The sequence below is a fragment of the Bombyx mori genome, chromosome 7 (genome assembly GCF_030269925.1).
Source record: "Bombyx mori chromosome 7, ASM3026992v2".
In the NCBI taxonomy this organism is placed as follows: domain Eukaryota; kingdom Metazoa; phylum Arthropoda; class Insecta; order Lepidoptera; family Bombycidae; genus Bombyx; species Bombyx mori.
The window spans coordinates 10,752,279-10,766,467 of NC_085113.1; the positions used below are offsets into that span (position 1 = coordinate 10,752,279).

The following is a 14,189-nucleotide window of genomic DNA, read 5'->3' on the forward strand; positions in this document are numbered from 1 at the left end:
AGCTGTTCAAACCTTAACCGATGATAAATTCCGAACAAAACATAGTTAATACGGTCGTGACATGTACCACTCAGTGTGCTTAGTGAGAGTTTTTTAACATTCTGGATAGCGTAAAAGTTTTTTTTTCCACAGGAGAAAATCGCCGGATCCCCACCCGCGCGGCAGGTGGGCTATGTGGGAGTTGAACCTCACTAAAAACTCCTGCCGCTCACAACCGGCGCCCAGTCGGGGCTATTGAGACGGCGGGACAGGGTTGACGCAGAGCACATTACATCCATCCCACCGTCCCACAGCGTAAAAGTTAGCTCATATTTGTATGGAATGGGATTGTTTGCGTACATTTGCCCGTAGGGGTGCTGTTGCAACTGCATACAAAATTGGGTAAACTTTTACGCTATCGAGAACGTTAAGAAACTCGCACTAAGCACACTGGTCTGCAACGTGTCTAGCGCTAGATATATATATAAGACAATTAATTCCAAAAAAAAAAACAAAATGTGTGCAATTCACACGTGGTAGAAGTGAAACCTTCCAAAATTAAAATACAATTATCCTAAACGTCTTAAGTATATGTAAAATTTTGTCATTAGTAAATAATTGTAAGGTAGCGCCCTCTGTGAATTGATATTTTAATTTCACGTATAATCCTAAATTAAAATTCACTACAAGAGCTTTCATACACACGTTAGTATTTAAAAAATCTCACAGATGGCGCTGTATTAAATAGTATGTATATTTCTGTCTCATTCTTTGCTGGCTTCATCCTACACATTTTTGTATTTGTGTCTCTTACCTGTCGTTTTTTCCGTTGCATCCGGTTTGAAATCACAACGATTCTAAAGAAGTTTTCACTTCAAAAACCACAGAAAAAATCGTTAATATGTACTTCGATACAGAACTAAGTGAGCACAAAGCATTTTATTTAATGTTACACACAGTAAATGTTCTCGTATAAAAACGACAAGTCGTCATATTAACTGATCCCGTGCGAGTTGTAACATCGCCAACATAATTAATGAACTAATAAAATTTTAGCTGCCATTGAATGACGCGCTTTCGTTCCGAGCCTCTAATTATAATGTACAATCGACGACATAAATCTTACGGCTCTGAGTCGATTTATTGAGAATAGAGAATAATTAATTATTGAGTGATATGAATTTGTTGTTTTAGAAATGTAATTTCAGTTTCATAACTGTTCATAAATGTTACTGGTGGTAGGACCTCTTGTGAGTTCGCGCGGGTAGGTACCACCACCCTGCCTATTTCTGCCGCGAAGCAGTAATGCTTATTTGAAGGGAGGGGCAGCCGTTGTAACTATACTCGAGACCTCAGAACTTATGTCTCAAGATGGGTGGCGCATTTACGTTGTATATGTCTATGAGCTCCAATAACCACTTGACATCAGGTGGGCTGTGGGCTCGTCGACCGTCTAAGCAATAAGAAAAAAAAATCGTATTTCTTGATAAATAAACAGACAATTAAAATATATATATATAGGTATATTGTCGTTGTTTCGGAAACAATGTTAAAAGGCATTTTTTAACAATACATATCATACTTAAGGCTAAGGATAAAAATTAAAACTCATTTTAATTGTGACAACAATTACGATTGTCCTCACAACAATATTATTATTATTTTTAATTTTATTGCGTTCGCGACTACAAGTAGTGTAATATGTTTATTAATATCTAAATATTCATACAGTAATCCCCTCTATAACGCGGTAGGTTGGTTCCGCGTTGTAGCAGTGTCGCGTAGCCCACTTATATAACGCGTTATGTCCAAATATAACACAAATTTAATAAATTAATTTATTTTAATTTTATAACAACACAATTATTGACGCAATGTGCAAAGGTACGCGAATTGAACTATGTACTGTACAAATTATTATGAACAGTACAGAAATGGTACAACGCGTGTAATCCCCGCGTTATATGGAGGAATACCCGTGTTATACGAGAGACGGAAATCGCGTAATATGAAAATGCGGTATAAGAATACCGTGTTATAAGGGGGATTACTGGAGATTACTGTAGTTTAATTCATACTAACGCCATCTAGTGATTAAAATATACACTAGGATAGTAGAGCACCATAGCTTTAATTAAAAAACCATTAAACACTTAACCGCCATCTCATTCGTTTTATTAGTAAAGCATTGTGAACGTCAAAAATATGATATTGACATTGAAAATAGCAACATTATCAGACTTTTTTTTTTTATTGCTTAGATGGGTGAACGAGCTCACAGCCCACCTGGTGTTAAGTGGTTACTGGAGCCCATAGACATCTACAAAGTAAATGCGCCACCCACCTTGAGATATAAGTTCTAAGGCCTCAAGTATAGTTACAACGGTTGCCCCACCCTTCAAATAGAAACGCATTACTGCTTCACGGCAGAAATAGGCAGGGCGGTGGTACCTTACCGCGCGGACTCACAAGAGTTTCTACCACCAGTAAATTTATCTGTATACTAGCTGACCCGGCAAACGTTGTGTTGCCTTAAATAAGATTTCTAGGGAAATTCTACTGTAGAAAAAAAACCTCATTTAACCATATAATACCTCATTATAAACAAAAAAAAATATCCAAAAAATTAAAATAAAAAATAAATGTTTGGGGTGGACAACCCTTTTCACTTAGGGGTATGAAAAATAGATAGTAGCCGATTCTCAGACCTACTGAACATACTATTGATACACAAATAAAACCAAAAAAACATGGCTGAAAAATGTATAGTATTGTATAGCTCTCAAATTATATATTAAGTGTATAATCTATGATGTATAGTGAGTAAGTAAGACAGGAGACCGGCTTCGTCCTCATCCCTACTACGTGATGTTTGCTGGATGATTGGTGACACCTGGCGGGGATAGCTGATCAATTGATAGTTGATCAGTAGTCGACCGGCGAGGGAGGGAGATCAAATTCAATTTAAAAAAAATCATAATTAAAGGAACTTGAAATTATAAACTCTGAATAAGAATTTATCGTACTACAATTATAAAATTTGATTGCCATCTTGCAACCTTATTGCAGATCTGTGCATAGAAAAAAAAAAAAACTGGTTGGAAAAATAGGGGTTGATCATATAAGAGTGAAAATTGAGAGTAATATGTTTTTTTTTATTTTAAGTCATAACAAAATAAAATAAAAAACTTGCCAAAAAAATTAAAGTTTATAATTAACAAATAAAAAATAGCGGTTGATCATAGAGGGGTGAAAAATTGAGAGTAACATCAGATTTTTTATTTTAATTCATGACGAAATAAAAATAAAAATGAAAATCTTGCCACAAAAATTAAAGTTTATAATTAACAAATAAAAAATAGCGGTTGATCATAGAGGGGTGAAAAATTGAGAGTAACATCAGATTTTTTATTTTAATTCATGACGAAATAAAAATAAAAATGAAAATCTTGCCACAAAAATTAAAGTTTATAATTAACAAATAAAAAATAGCGGTTGATCATAGAGGGGTGAAAAATTGAGAGTAACATCAGATTTTTTATTTTAATTCATGACGAAATAAAAATAAAAATGAAAATCTTGCCACAAAAATTAAAGTTTATAATTGACAAATAAAAAATAGGGGTTGATCATAGAGGGGTGAAAATTTCAGAGTAATATGAATTTTTTTATTCTACGTCATGACAAAATAAAAACAAAATTCTCGCAAAAAATTTTAAAAATTTTAATTAGCAAATAAAAAATAAGGGTTGATCGTAGAGGGGTGAAAATTGAGGATAGTATGTATTTTTGTATGTTGTATCATAAAAAAATAGAAATTAAAAATTTTGTCTAAAAATAAATAAAAAAATTTAGGCGTGGACTACCCCTAACATTAAGGGGGATGAAAAATAGATGTTGGCCGATTCTCATAGATACCGGATAAGCACAAAAAATTTCATCAAAATCGGTCAAGCCGTTTCGGAGGAGTATGGCAACGAAAACTGTGACACGAGAATTTTATATATTAGATTAATACGTGAAGCAAAAACTTTGTATCCCTTTTTACGAAAATTGCGCGGACGGAGGAGTATGAAATTTCCCACACTTATAGAGAATATAGAGAAGAAGTGCACAATGCTAATATTTTTTTTAAAATAATGCATAAAAGATACATTAAATCAATAAAGAAAACATTACACACACTACATACCATGTATTTGACGCACACACGCATGCATACTATTTATTGTCAAACTTTTGTTCTTGACGTCTGTTGTCAAATTGAGAATAGATTAAATATTGTTTGTCTTTGTTAATATTTTTTATAGTGTAGTCTTGGCGAAATTTGTGATTATAGAAGTATAAAATACAATCATAATAGTGTACAAACTTACAATTTCAATTAATTATAGTCGAATTTCGACTACTGCAGGACCTCTAGTAGTAACAAAAACGCAATCGACATAAGCAGCATTTCGATCTTCAGACACGCCCATCAACCCATACACATATAGTTCCTTGTCTCTAGACGAAGCCTTGTTGCAATTAAACAACTCGACAATGGAAGCATAAATCATACAAGTATGTCATTCCACGTCCGCGAATCAAACAGTACCTACCGATTATTTTCAATTTGTTGTTTATTACGAATAATTACTATTAATTATGTTATTGCTTAGATAGTTGGACGAGCTCACGGCCCACCTGGTGTTAAGTGGTTACCGGAGCCCATAGACATGTACAACGTAAATGCCGCCACCCACCTTGAGACATGAGTTTTAAGGCCTCACTTTTAACAGTGCAATAGCTGCCTCGCCTTTCAAACTGAAACGAATTACTGCTTCACGGCAAAAATAGGCGGGGTGGTGGTACCTAACCGTGCGGACTCACAAGAGGTCCTACCACTAATAATTACGCAAATTATAATCATGCGGGTTTGATTTTTATTACACGATGTTATTCCTTCACCGTGGAAATCAATCGTGAACATTTCTTGAGTACGTATTTCATTAGAAAAATTGGTACCCGCCTGCGGGATTCGAGCACTGGTGCATCGCTTCAACACGAATGCACCGGACGTCTTATCCGTTAGGCCACGACGACTTCAAATGAAATGAAAGAAAGTCCCAAAAAATTTATAGGAATTTACTGAGACCGCAGACTTTATGGAAGAACCCGAGAAGAGCCACGTTCAAGATTAAAATATAATGTTATAACCAAAATAACAATTTACATATCCTCGCATTTCCGCCAAAAAGACATCCGCTTTCTAATGTTGCCATTTAAAATTGAATTATACCTACCTAAAACATGCTCTAATTTCGAAATTATCATCTACAGTTATAAGATTTGTTCGAATTACAAGCTTAATTAACTCAGTTGAATTCGCTTGATATAAAACCGCTGAATTTAGAGTACATTGGCACAAACTGTTTTACTGGTGGTAGGACCTCTTGTGAGTCCGTGCGGATACGTACCACCACCCCGCCTATTTCTGCCGTGAAGCAGTAATGCGTTTCGGTTTGAAGGGCGGGGCAGCCATTGTAACTATACTGAGACCGTAGAGCTTATATCTGAAGATGGGTGACGCATTTACGTCGTAGATATCTATGGGCTCCATTAACTACTTAACATCAGGTGGGCTGTGAGCTCGTCCAACCATCTAAGTAATAAAAATAAAAAAACACGCACACGAGCATAATGTTTTATGAAGGAAGGAGTACTGGTGGCCCGGAGACCTTTCCAGTTTCACCAGGACAAGTAGACGAGCAAAGGCTCAGCCAGGAGTTGGGGGATTTGCTAACAGCTGCCCGAGCGCTTCCGAAGGAGACCTAACAGCTGAAGGGCACGAGTGTCTTTGCTGATCCGGATTGTTATTTTTTTTATTGACTTTGTAGGCAGACCAGCATACGGCCCACCTGATGGTAAGTAGTCACCGTCGCTCATGGACGTCAGCAATGCCAGGGACAGAGCCAAGCCGCTGCCTACCATTAAGTACTCTCCGCAAGCATCGTTTGAAGAAGGACATGTCATAGCGCTCGGGAAACACCGTGGAGGGGAGTTCATTATAAACCCGGATGGTGCGTGGCAAAAAAGATCTTTAGAAACGCACTGTCGATGAACGCAGGTTTCCAGATAATATGGATGAACTCTGCTCCGACGGCGGGAGGTGCGATGATAAAAAGGAGATGAGGGAATCATCTCGAATAATCACTCATCATTAATCTCGAATAATCTGCTCTTGATACATTTTGGTGACGCTTGTTGAAATAAGCAACTAAATTAAATTTCCCCTTCCATTGTTTTAGGATATGAAATTCAAAACCCCTTCCAACGCAGTTTGATGTTAGATTCATGTTATATGGTGCAGGCTGAAGAACAAGCTTACTGCCCACCTAATGCTAAGCGGTTACCGCCAATGGCCGTAGCCAAAATTTGAATTCCAAAAATACCGGTGGTAGGATCTCTTGTGAGTCCGCGCGGGCAGGTACCACCGCCCTGCCTATTTCTGCCGTGAAGCAGTAATGCGTTTCGGTTTGAAGGGTAGGGCAGCCGTTGCAACAATACTGAGTTCTTAGAACTTATATCTCAAGATGGGTGGTGCAATTACGTTGTAGATGTCTATGGGCTCCAGTAACCACTTAACAACAGGTGGGCTGTGAGCTCGCCCACCCACATAAGCAATAAATAAATAAAATACTCTACGCAAAAAAATACTAATCTTTATTATAATAAATAAATAAATCCCGTTTAACTCACGAACGTAATACAAACAGAAAAGTTCAATAACACAATACAAAAACTATCGTAACACAATCTCTTATGATTTATATTCGTTTAAAATCCACGTGGAATTTTCGTGCTAAGCAAAACACCAGGAGCGAAGTATGTCTAGATTTTTAACACATAAAATCTAGCTGTGAATCTAGAAGATAATAATTATCCGAATAAAAAAGTTGGGATTCGCCACAGATTAAAGATAAACGCTTACTAAGACGTGACGGCTCAGAATACAAATATTCTGAAACTTAGATACCTAGTTAAACTTAGATATTCGAAATAATAACGTGCTCACATCACAAAATAACATTGAACCGAGTACAAATTTATAATGCAGGTTTTTTTTTTACACTTTCAACCTTGTCACATACAGAATCGGATTTGACCCAACTATGATACTCCATATATGATATAAATCAGCAACCACCGTTCTAGGGATGATAGATAGAAGAAGAGTCCAATGCTGTGATGTAGACACAGGTAAAATGTTGGAAAGAGTCTTTGCAAGCTCATAAGCTGTGCACACAAAAATGACGCTTTAGGCGATTTCTCTTTCTGGTTTCAATGTCCTATGTGGACGTAGACCCTTAAAAAACATTCCAAACTATTTTATAGTTTTGTTTTATGTTCGAAACTCAACCGAATTCGAAAATGCTTTTAGTGTCTTTTAAGTGTAATTAATGCGAATAAATCGCTTTTACCTATTTCGGTATCAAAACAAATTAAATTTAAGTTTTAATGAACACAAAAATGTATAATTAAATACATTTTTGGAACGAAGTTCCTTACGGCAGGCTTGGAGGGGATAGGGATTTTGCTGCGCGACCGAACTGAAAAAAATGTGATAGTAAAACCGTAAGAAAAAATCCGTGGAAAAAAGTGCGTGGAAAAAATCCGTGGAAAAAAGTGCGTGGAATAAAACCGTTAAATGAGACGTGCGCAAGCGCGACAGTCGTATACACAAGCGAGTAGTGTATAATACATTTCTCTTTCTCCCTCTTTCTTTTCGTTCTCTCATCCCTTCTCTCTCTATTTTGTAATTATTTCTATTATTTTTATTTTACGTAATTTATTATTTCCTAAAATACTGAATTTCCTAAATACTTTCCTGTACTTAAATAAAAAGTAATCAGCAAAATTTAAAAGAAAAATCAAGAAAACCAACATAATTTTTTGCAAATTGTGTCGATTCTACATTAGCCGAAGGAACTTCGTTCCTACCTGGTGTCCCGCGACACCACATTTGCTTTTTAAATATATTTTATTTTAGACTAGCTGACCTGGCAGACTTCGCCTCAGTCGATAAATGAAAGACCTAAACTTTTGTATAAAATAAAACAAACAAAAGGAATCCGTCCGACGGGGGACACATCAAAGGGATACAAAACTATTTTTATTTAATTCCGAGCATTTTCATATTTATCTAACTTTTAAACCTTTTCTGGACTTCGACAAATAATTCAAGACCAAAATTAGCCAAATCAGTCCAGCTGTTCTCGAGTTTTAGCGAGACTAACGAACGGCAATTCATTTTTATATATGTAGATAGATAGAATCGGATAATCATCACCGGTATGTCCATTTATGGTTATTCAATATAACGTGATTAAGTTTTTAAGATTAAGCTTTTATAAATGCTTATAGTTTAATCGGTGGCAGCGTTCAGTGGATATCAAGGTCAATAGACAACGTAAATGTCCACATTGAGATATGAGGTCTAAGTTTTTTATTGTGTATAACGACTGTATCGCCTTTCAAACCAAAAAACATTTTTCGTACCGAATCGTAAATAAGATTTTGGTACTTGCGCGTGCGAGTGAGATATAGAATACCAGAGGGGCGAGCAGTGTGCTTAGTGCGAATTTTTTTAACGTTCACGATAGCGTTAAAATTACGTCAAATTTGTATGGAGTTGGAACGTTTGCCTACGTTTGCCGCTAGGGGCGCTGTTCCAACTGCATACAAATATGGGTTAACTTTTACAGTATCGAAAACATTAAAAAACTCGTACCGAAAAGACTTTCGAAAAAGTTTTCGTATCCCTATCGAGAAAAAATGTATAGGATTTTAACAGCGCCCCTACCATTGGTAAAAATAATTAACTTCAGCAGCACGAATGAATTTACTTACTTTCGTTTCGCAATCGAATCGTCCAGTGTGCTTAATGCGAGTTTTTTAACGTTCTCGATAGCGTAAAAGTTAAGTCAAATTTGTATAGAGCTGGAACGTTTGCCTACGTTTGTCGCTAGGGGCGCTGTTCCAACTGCATACAAATATGAGTTAACTTTTACGGTATCGAAAACGTTAAAAAACTCGCACTGAGCACACAATTCTCGGAACTCGAAACTTATACTCATAATCGAGAGCACGATAATTGTTTTGACATACGGTAACGTAAATCTCGAAGGCTGGCTATCAAATACTACCATCTAATGTAATGATCCGTTTTCGCATCGAGGATTCGATACATTTAAATTATGAATTCGATAACACTAGAATAACCCCTAAATCATCTTTTACGACACTGAAAGAAATATAGGGGTACTATTCTAGGATACCTCGCAGTCGAATAGAACGTAGCATTTTTTTTATTGCTTAGATGGATGGACGAGCTCACAACCCACCTGGTGTTAAGTGGTTACTGGAACCCATAGACATCTACAGCGTAAATGCGCCACACACCTTGAGATATAAGTTCTAAGGTCTCAGTATAGTTACAACGGCTGCCCCACCTTTCGAACCGAAAGGCATTACTGCTTCACGGCGAAAATAGGCGGGGTGGTGGTACCTACCCGTGCGGACTCCCAAGATGTCCTACCATCAGTGATTACGCAAATTATAATTTTGCAGGTTTGATTTTTATTGCACGATGTTATTCCTTCACCGTGGAAGTCAATCGTCAACATTTGTCGAGTACGTAGTTAAGTAGAAAAATTGGTACCCGCCTGCGGGATTCGAACACCGGTGCATCGCTACATACGAATACACCGGACGTCTTATCCTTTAGGCCACAACGACTTCAAAATCATATAATCCATATTCGAAATCCGATGTTGTATGTCAGTCTATATCACGATACAAATTCATAGACAATAGATATGTATGGTGGGCATGTCAGTGGCGCCAACATTCACCGGCCCACGTAATGCCCTTGGCTTGAATTCATGTTATCCTGTCACAAAGTAGGTTCCGAGCCGTTCGTATTCTTACGATAAAAATGACGTACTATTAAAGTAATCGGATTCTTCGATAATCGATTTTACAAATAATACACTCGACTCGTAGGCGACTCTAAGTGCGTTAGTGATTTTTGTAAATGAGATGTAATTAGTTTTTTGTGGTTAAGCTATTTAAATATATAAAATACAACAACAACTTTTTTAAAGTATTATATACAGTATTTATATCCGTGTAAGTAACGGTAATTATAAATTTACTTTTAGATACATTTACTATTCCTTAAGAACGAATGATTCAGTAATTATAGATTAAAAAACCATAAAAATCAATACTTTACAAAATGACCAAAAAAAATATTTAAAACATTTTGATTAAATTAAAATGAGTTTAATATGTTTGTGAAATTCATTAAATTTTAAATCACACAATTAACATTTTAGGACACGCTTACGTTACAAGAATAATATGTTCTGTGTGAGTTTAAATATTCATAAAACTACCTTTGATCCTAAGAAGAACATAGAATAAAAATCATAGAATTAAAAATTAATTAAGAGATAAGCCAGATAATAAAATTGTGCTGTAATGATCTATGGTTTTTTTCAACCTCAATTTTTTTTTATTGCCCTTGTAGGCCGACGAGCATACGGCCCACCTGATGGTGAGTGGTTACCGTCGCCCATGGACTTCAGCAATGCCAGAGGCAGAGCCAAGCCGCTGCCTATCGCCTAATACTCTCCACAAGCCTCGTTTGAAGAAGGACATGTCATAGCGCTCGGGAAACACCGTGGAGGGGAACTCATTCCATAGCCGGATGGTACGTGGCAAAAAAGACCTCTGGAAACGCACTGTGGATGACCGCAGTGGCTCCAGGTAGTATGGATGAACTCTACTCCGATGGCGGGCGGTGCGATGGTAAAAATGAGATGCCGGTATCATCTCGAACAATTCCTCAGAGCACTCCCCATGGAACATACGGTACAAAATACAGAGGGAACCGAAGTCCCTCCCAGACCCAGAGGTTCCAAACGATCCGTAAGAAAAATCAAATGATCATCCCTAATAAAATCACGGTCAGTAAACGAAACTAAGACATTTTTGTTTTTGTTATTCTTCTATCTAATTAATAAAGTTTAGAATAACAGAATCACTGCACATCGTGAAATGATTCTTAAATTAATGATTCCTAAATTGTAATATTATCTGCAAAATCGATACGTTATTAGCTATATGTATTGTGAAAACAGGCTCCAAATAAAACATAAACTATCCAATAAATCTTAAAGCAAAGCCTTTCCAATACATTTTAGATCGCGACAAATTTGAATATCACAATCCCAATCGCATATAAATATCAATGGGTCCGGCCGAATTATCATTGGATTGTGGTCTTTATAACATCGACATAAAGTTGATTTAATTCAATCGTTTATTGTACTCAATTTTGTGATGTATTGTTTGAATGCAATGCGGCGACATTGCGGCGCCTTCACAGTACAATCGTCATACATTGCGTGGCCATTAAAACTAATATTTTATATTTTTCCACTATTAAAAGTTAGAGTTATTATAGTTTATTGATGTATAGATATGAAGGAATTTACGTACCATCTAGTGCTGTTACAGGAATATGTTCTGTGTTGATCATAAGAACAATATAAGAATTAAAAATTATCATAGAATTAAAAAAAAAATTAAATTTAACTAAAAATGAAAAATAAATAAATGCTTATAAAAATTTATATTCTATTTTTTAGTTGGAATTTCTATAAAAGCGTAGTTTTTTAGCTTTTTTAAACTATTATTTATTTTTAAATTTTTAGGTGAATTTCAATTTCTTCAATATATCTTTTTAAAATATTTAATTGTCATCGGCCCTTAATAAGTATGCCAAATTTCGAGTTAATCCGACGTTTTGAAGGGGGTCAAAATCATGTTCAAAGATTTCGTTACACACATACGTCTGAAGCTAATAAAAGCGTATTAAAAATGAATTAAGACATAAGAGAGATGTTAAAATTGTGCATAACATCTGCCCATAGCAATGATACTGAATAATGACCAAGACCGCTCTGACAAGAAGAAGACAACAAGAAACGGCAAAAAAGAAGTGTGTTACCCACACAACTAGAGATCACAAACTGAACATGCCACCCACCGTGAGATCAAATTAATTTGTTTTAGTATAGGTAATAGCTTTATCACTGTACAAACCGGAATTCAAGAGTTATTTGCACAGAAATAGGCAGACTAGTGGTACCTAGTTGTATGTGGTATATAGGAGTAAAAACTAGTTGTATCTACAGCAAGATAATCATACGGTCCAGTTACTGTTGCCTCGTGATGATTTTATTCAAACCACTTGTTCATTTGCCACTGTCGCTTAATGAAGAAAACTAAGTTTTTGATACTTTCGATTTATTACAATTAATTCGAAAATGAACACAAAAAATTTTTTTTAATCACATATTGTGGTCTAGTAACGAAGCTTTTAATCCTTTTTTGTGATTGAAAGATTACAGGGGGCCCGGAGGTCTTTTCAGTTTCACCAGGACAGCTTTTAATCAAAACACGTCAATAATCCAAAAGAATTGTCTTCTTTTCTATGGCCACAACGCGCCCTTTAAAATGACACATTTGAGAGCTGTCAAAATGACGTTTATAAAATTTATTGACGCCTCCGGCCGCGGCTTGTTATCAATGAAGTAGGAAACCTATGGAAATGAAACGTCAACCAAAATTTCGTGCCACTGTGACGTCATCTGGCCACAAATCATGGCGGCTTTAGTGCTGTACAAAAGATTTCAATGTTATCAGGTTTTATCGATAAACGTTCTTGGCTCATTTTATTTTAAATATTGTTTAGTATTATTTATTTGTAGAATTTATACTTTAATGGGAAGTAAGTAGGTATATTGTTATGTGCAAATATGATATGATTTAGATGGGTGAAATCTAAGAAAAGTTCGTCCTTCGAATTTGCCAAGTAAACGATATGATGATTTTTAAAAGTTGCTACACTGATTTTATAAAGTTGTCGTTTGTCGCAAAACATAAAGATATGGCGTAGTTCAAAGCCATCAGCCCATTTCTAGCATGCTAAATGTTATCGCATTTTGAGTACGTCTTTTTCTTAGACTATTACAATCTATTTTAATTGTTTTGCTGACTCTAAAGTCCGTAACATACTACCGCAGCGCACCACAAGGAAGGTGCGCCGCACCATTTGAATCACTTTCGCTTGAGAGTGATTCAAATTTTAAACTTATCAAGGGACCGCGTGAAAAAAAAACACCTACAGAACATTTGTTCATTAATTACAAACGTCATTCCTTGTGACTTCCTCTCTAAAATCACTTCATTATTAAATATTTAACAAATTTACAATAGTGTTTTACTCACTGCGGAATAAAACTATTTTATTTAAATAGTTCCGAAGAGATTTTGTCGGTAGCCTTTTTCCCGAAATATCTAAACAGAATGTCTAAATATGTTTTGATGACATATTTTAAAGTGGTATTTATGATTAGTGTCATGATCAATAGATTCTGACCGAAAAATGGATTTTTCGGATGAGGGCTCCATAATGAATTTAAATACATATAGATAATTTTAGGACATCGACTTTCTTGAGATCCTATAAAATACGTTTTAATTATTATTTTTGTATGTTTTAAGCATGATAAAATAAGAAATTTTATATAATCAATCATATTAAATCGATATCATAGTCAATAAATAATGTACAACCCAAAACAGACGGCCGAACTGACGTGACAATGACATTTGGCGCGCTAAACATGGCGGATTTTCGGCCTCATTAGACTGAGACGGAGATATTTACGTATATTCATGTTTCATTTTATGTACGCACTGAAATACTGTTATATTGTTTTCCTGCGAGTTAAAGTGCTGAGTAAGAACGAGATAGATATATGTTTATGTATGTGCCTTCAAAATGGGTGCTATTTATATAAGCAATTGTACGTATAGAACAATATGTCGTGTCCCTACTATATAGGTCTATGCTTGTTATTAATATTTTGACGTCTGAGTCAAAGTGACATAAGGCAAATAAAATTAGCTTTAGTTTTACTATGTATTGTACGAGTATATTATTACTATTGTTCTTATTTAAATAAAAAACTACAACTCCGAAGGGTAACATTTTAAAAATATGTTCTTATCAGATATTTGGGAAGTTAATTGACTCATGTTACATTAACTTGTGTATTGATATGAGAGGCATGTGTATTGATATGATATGA

The 14,189-nt window shown here is 35.5% G+C and overlaps 1 protein-coding gene across 1 annotated transcript in view; it reads right to left on the bottom strand.

Moving 5' to 3' along the window:
• LOC110386634 (F-box/LRR-repeat protein 7) overlaps positions 1-14,189 on the bottom strand; it is an 80,361-nt gene that overhangs the window by 24,251 nt on the left and 41,921 nt on the right. The gene's annotated exons all lie outside the window — the stretch shown is intronic.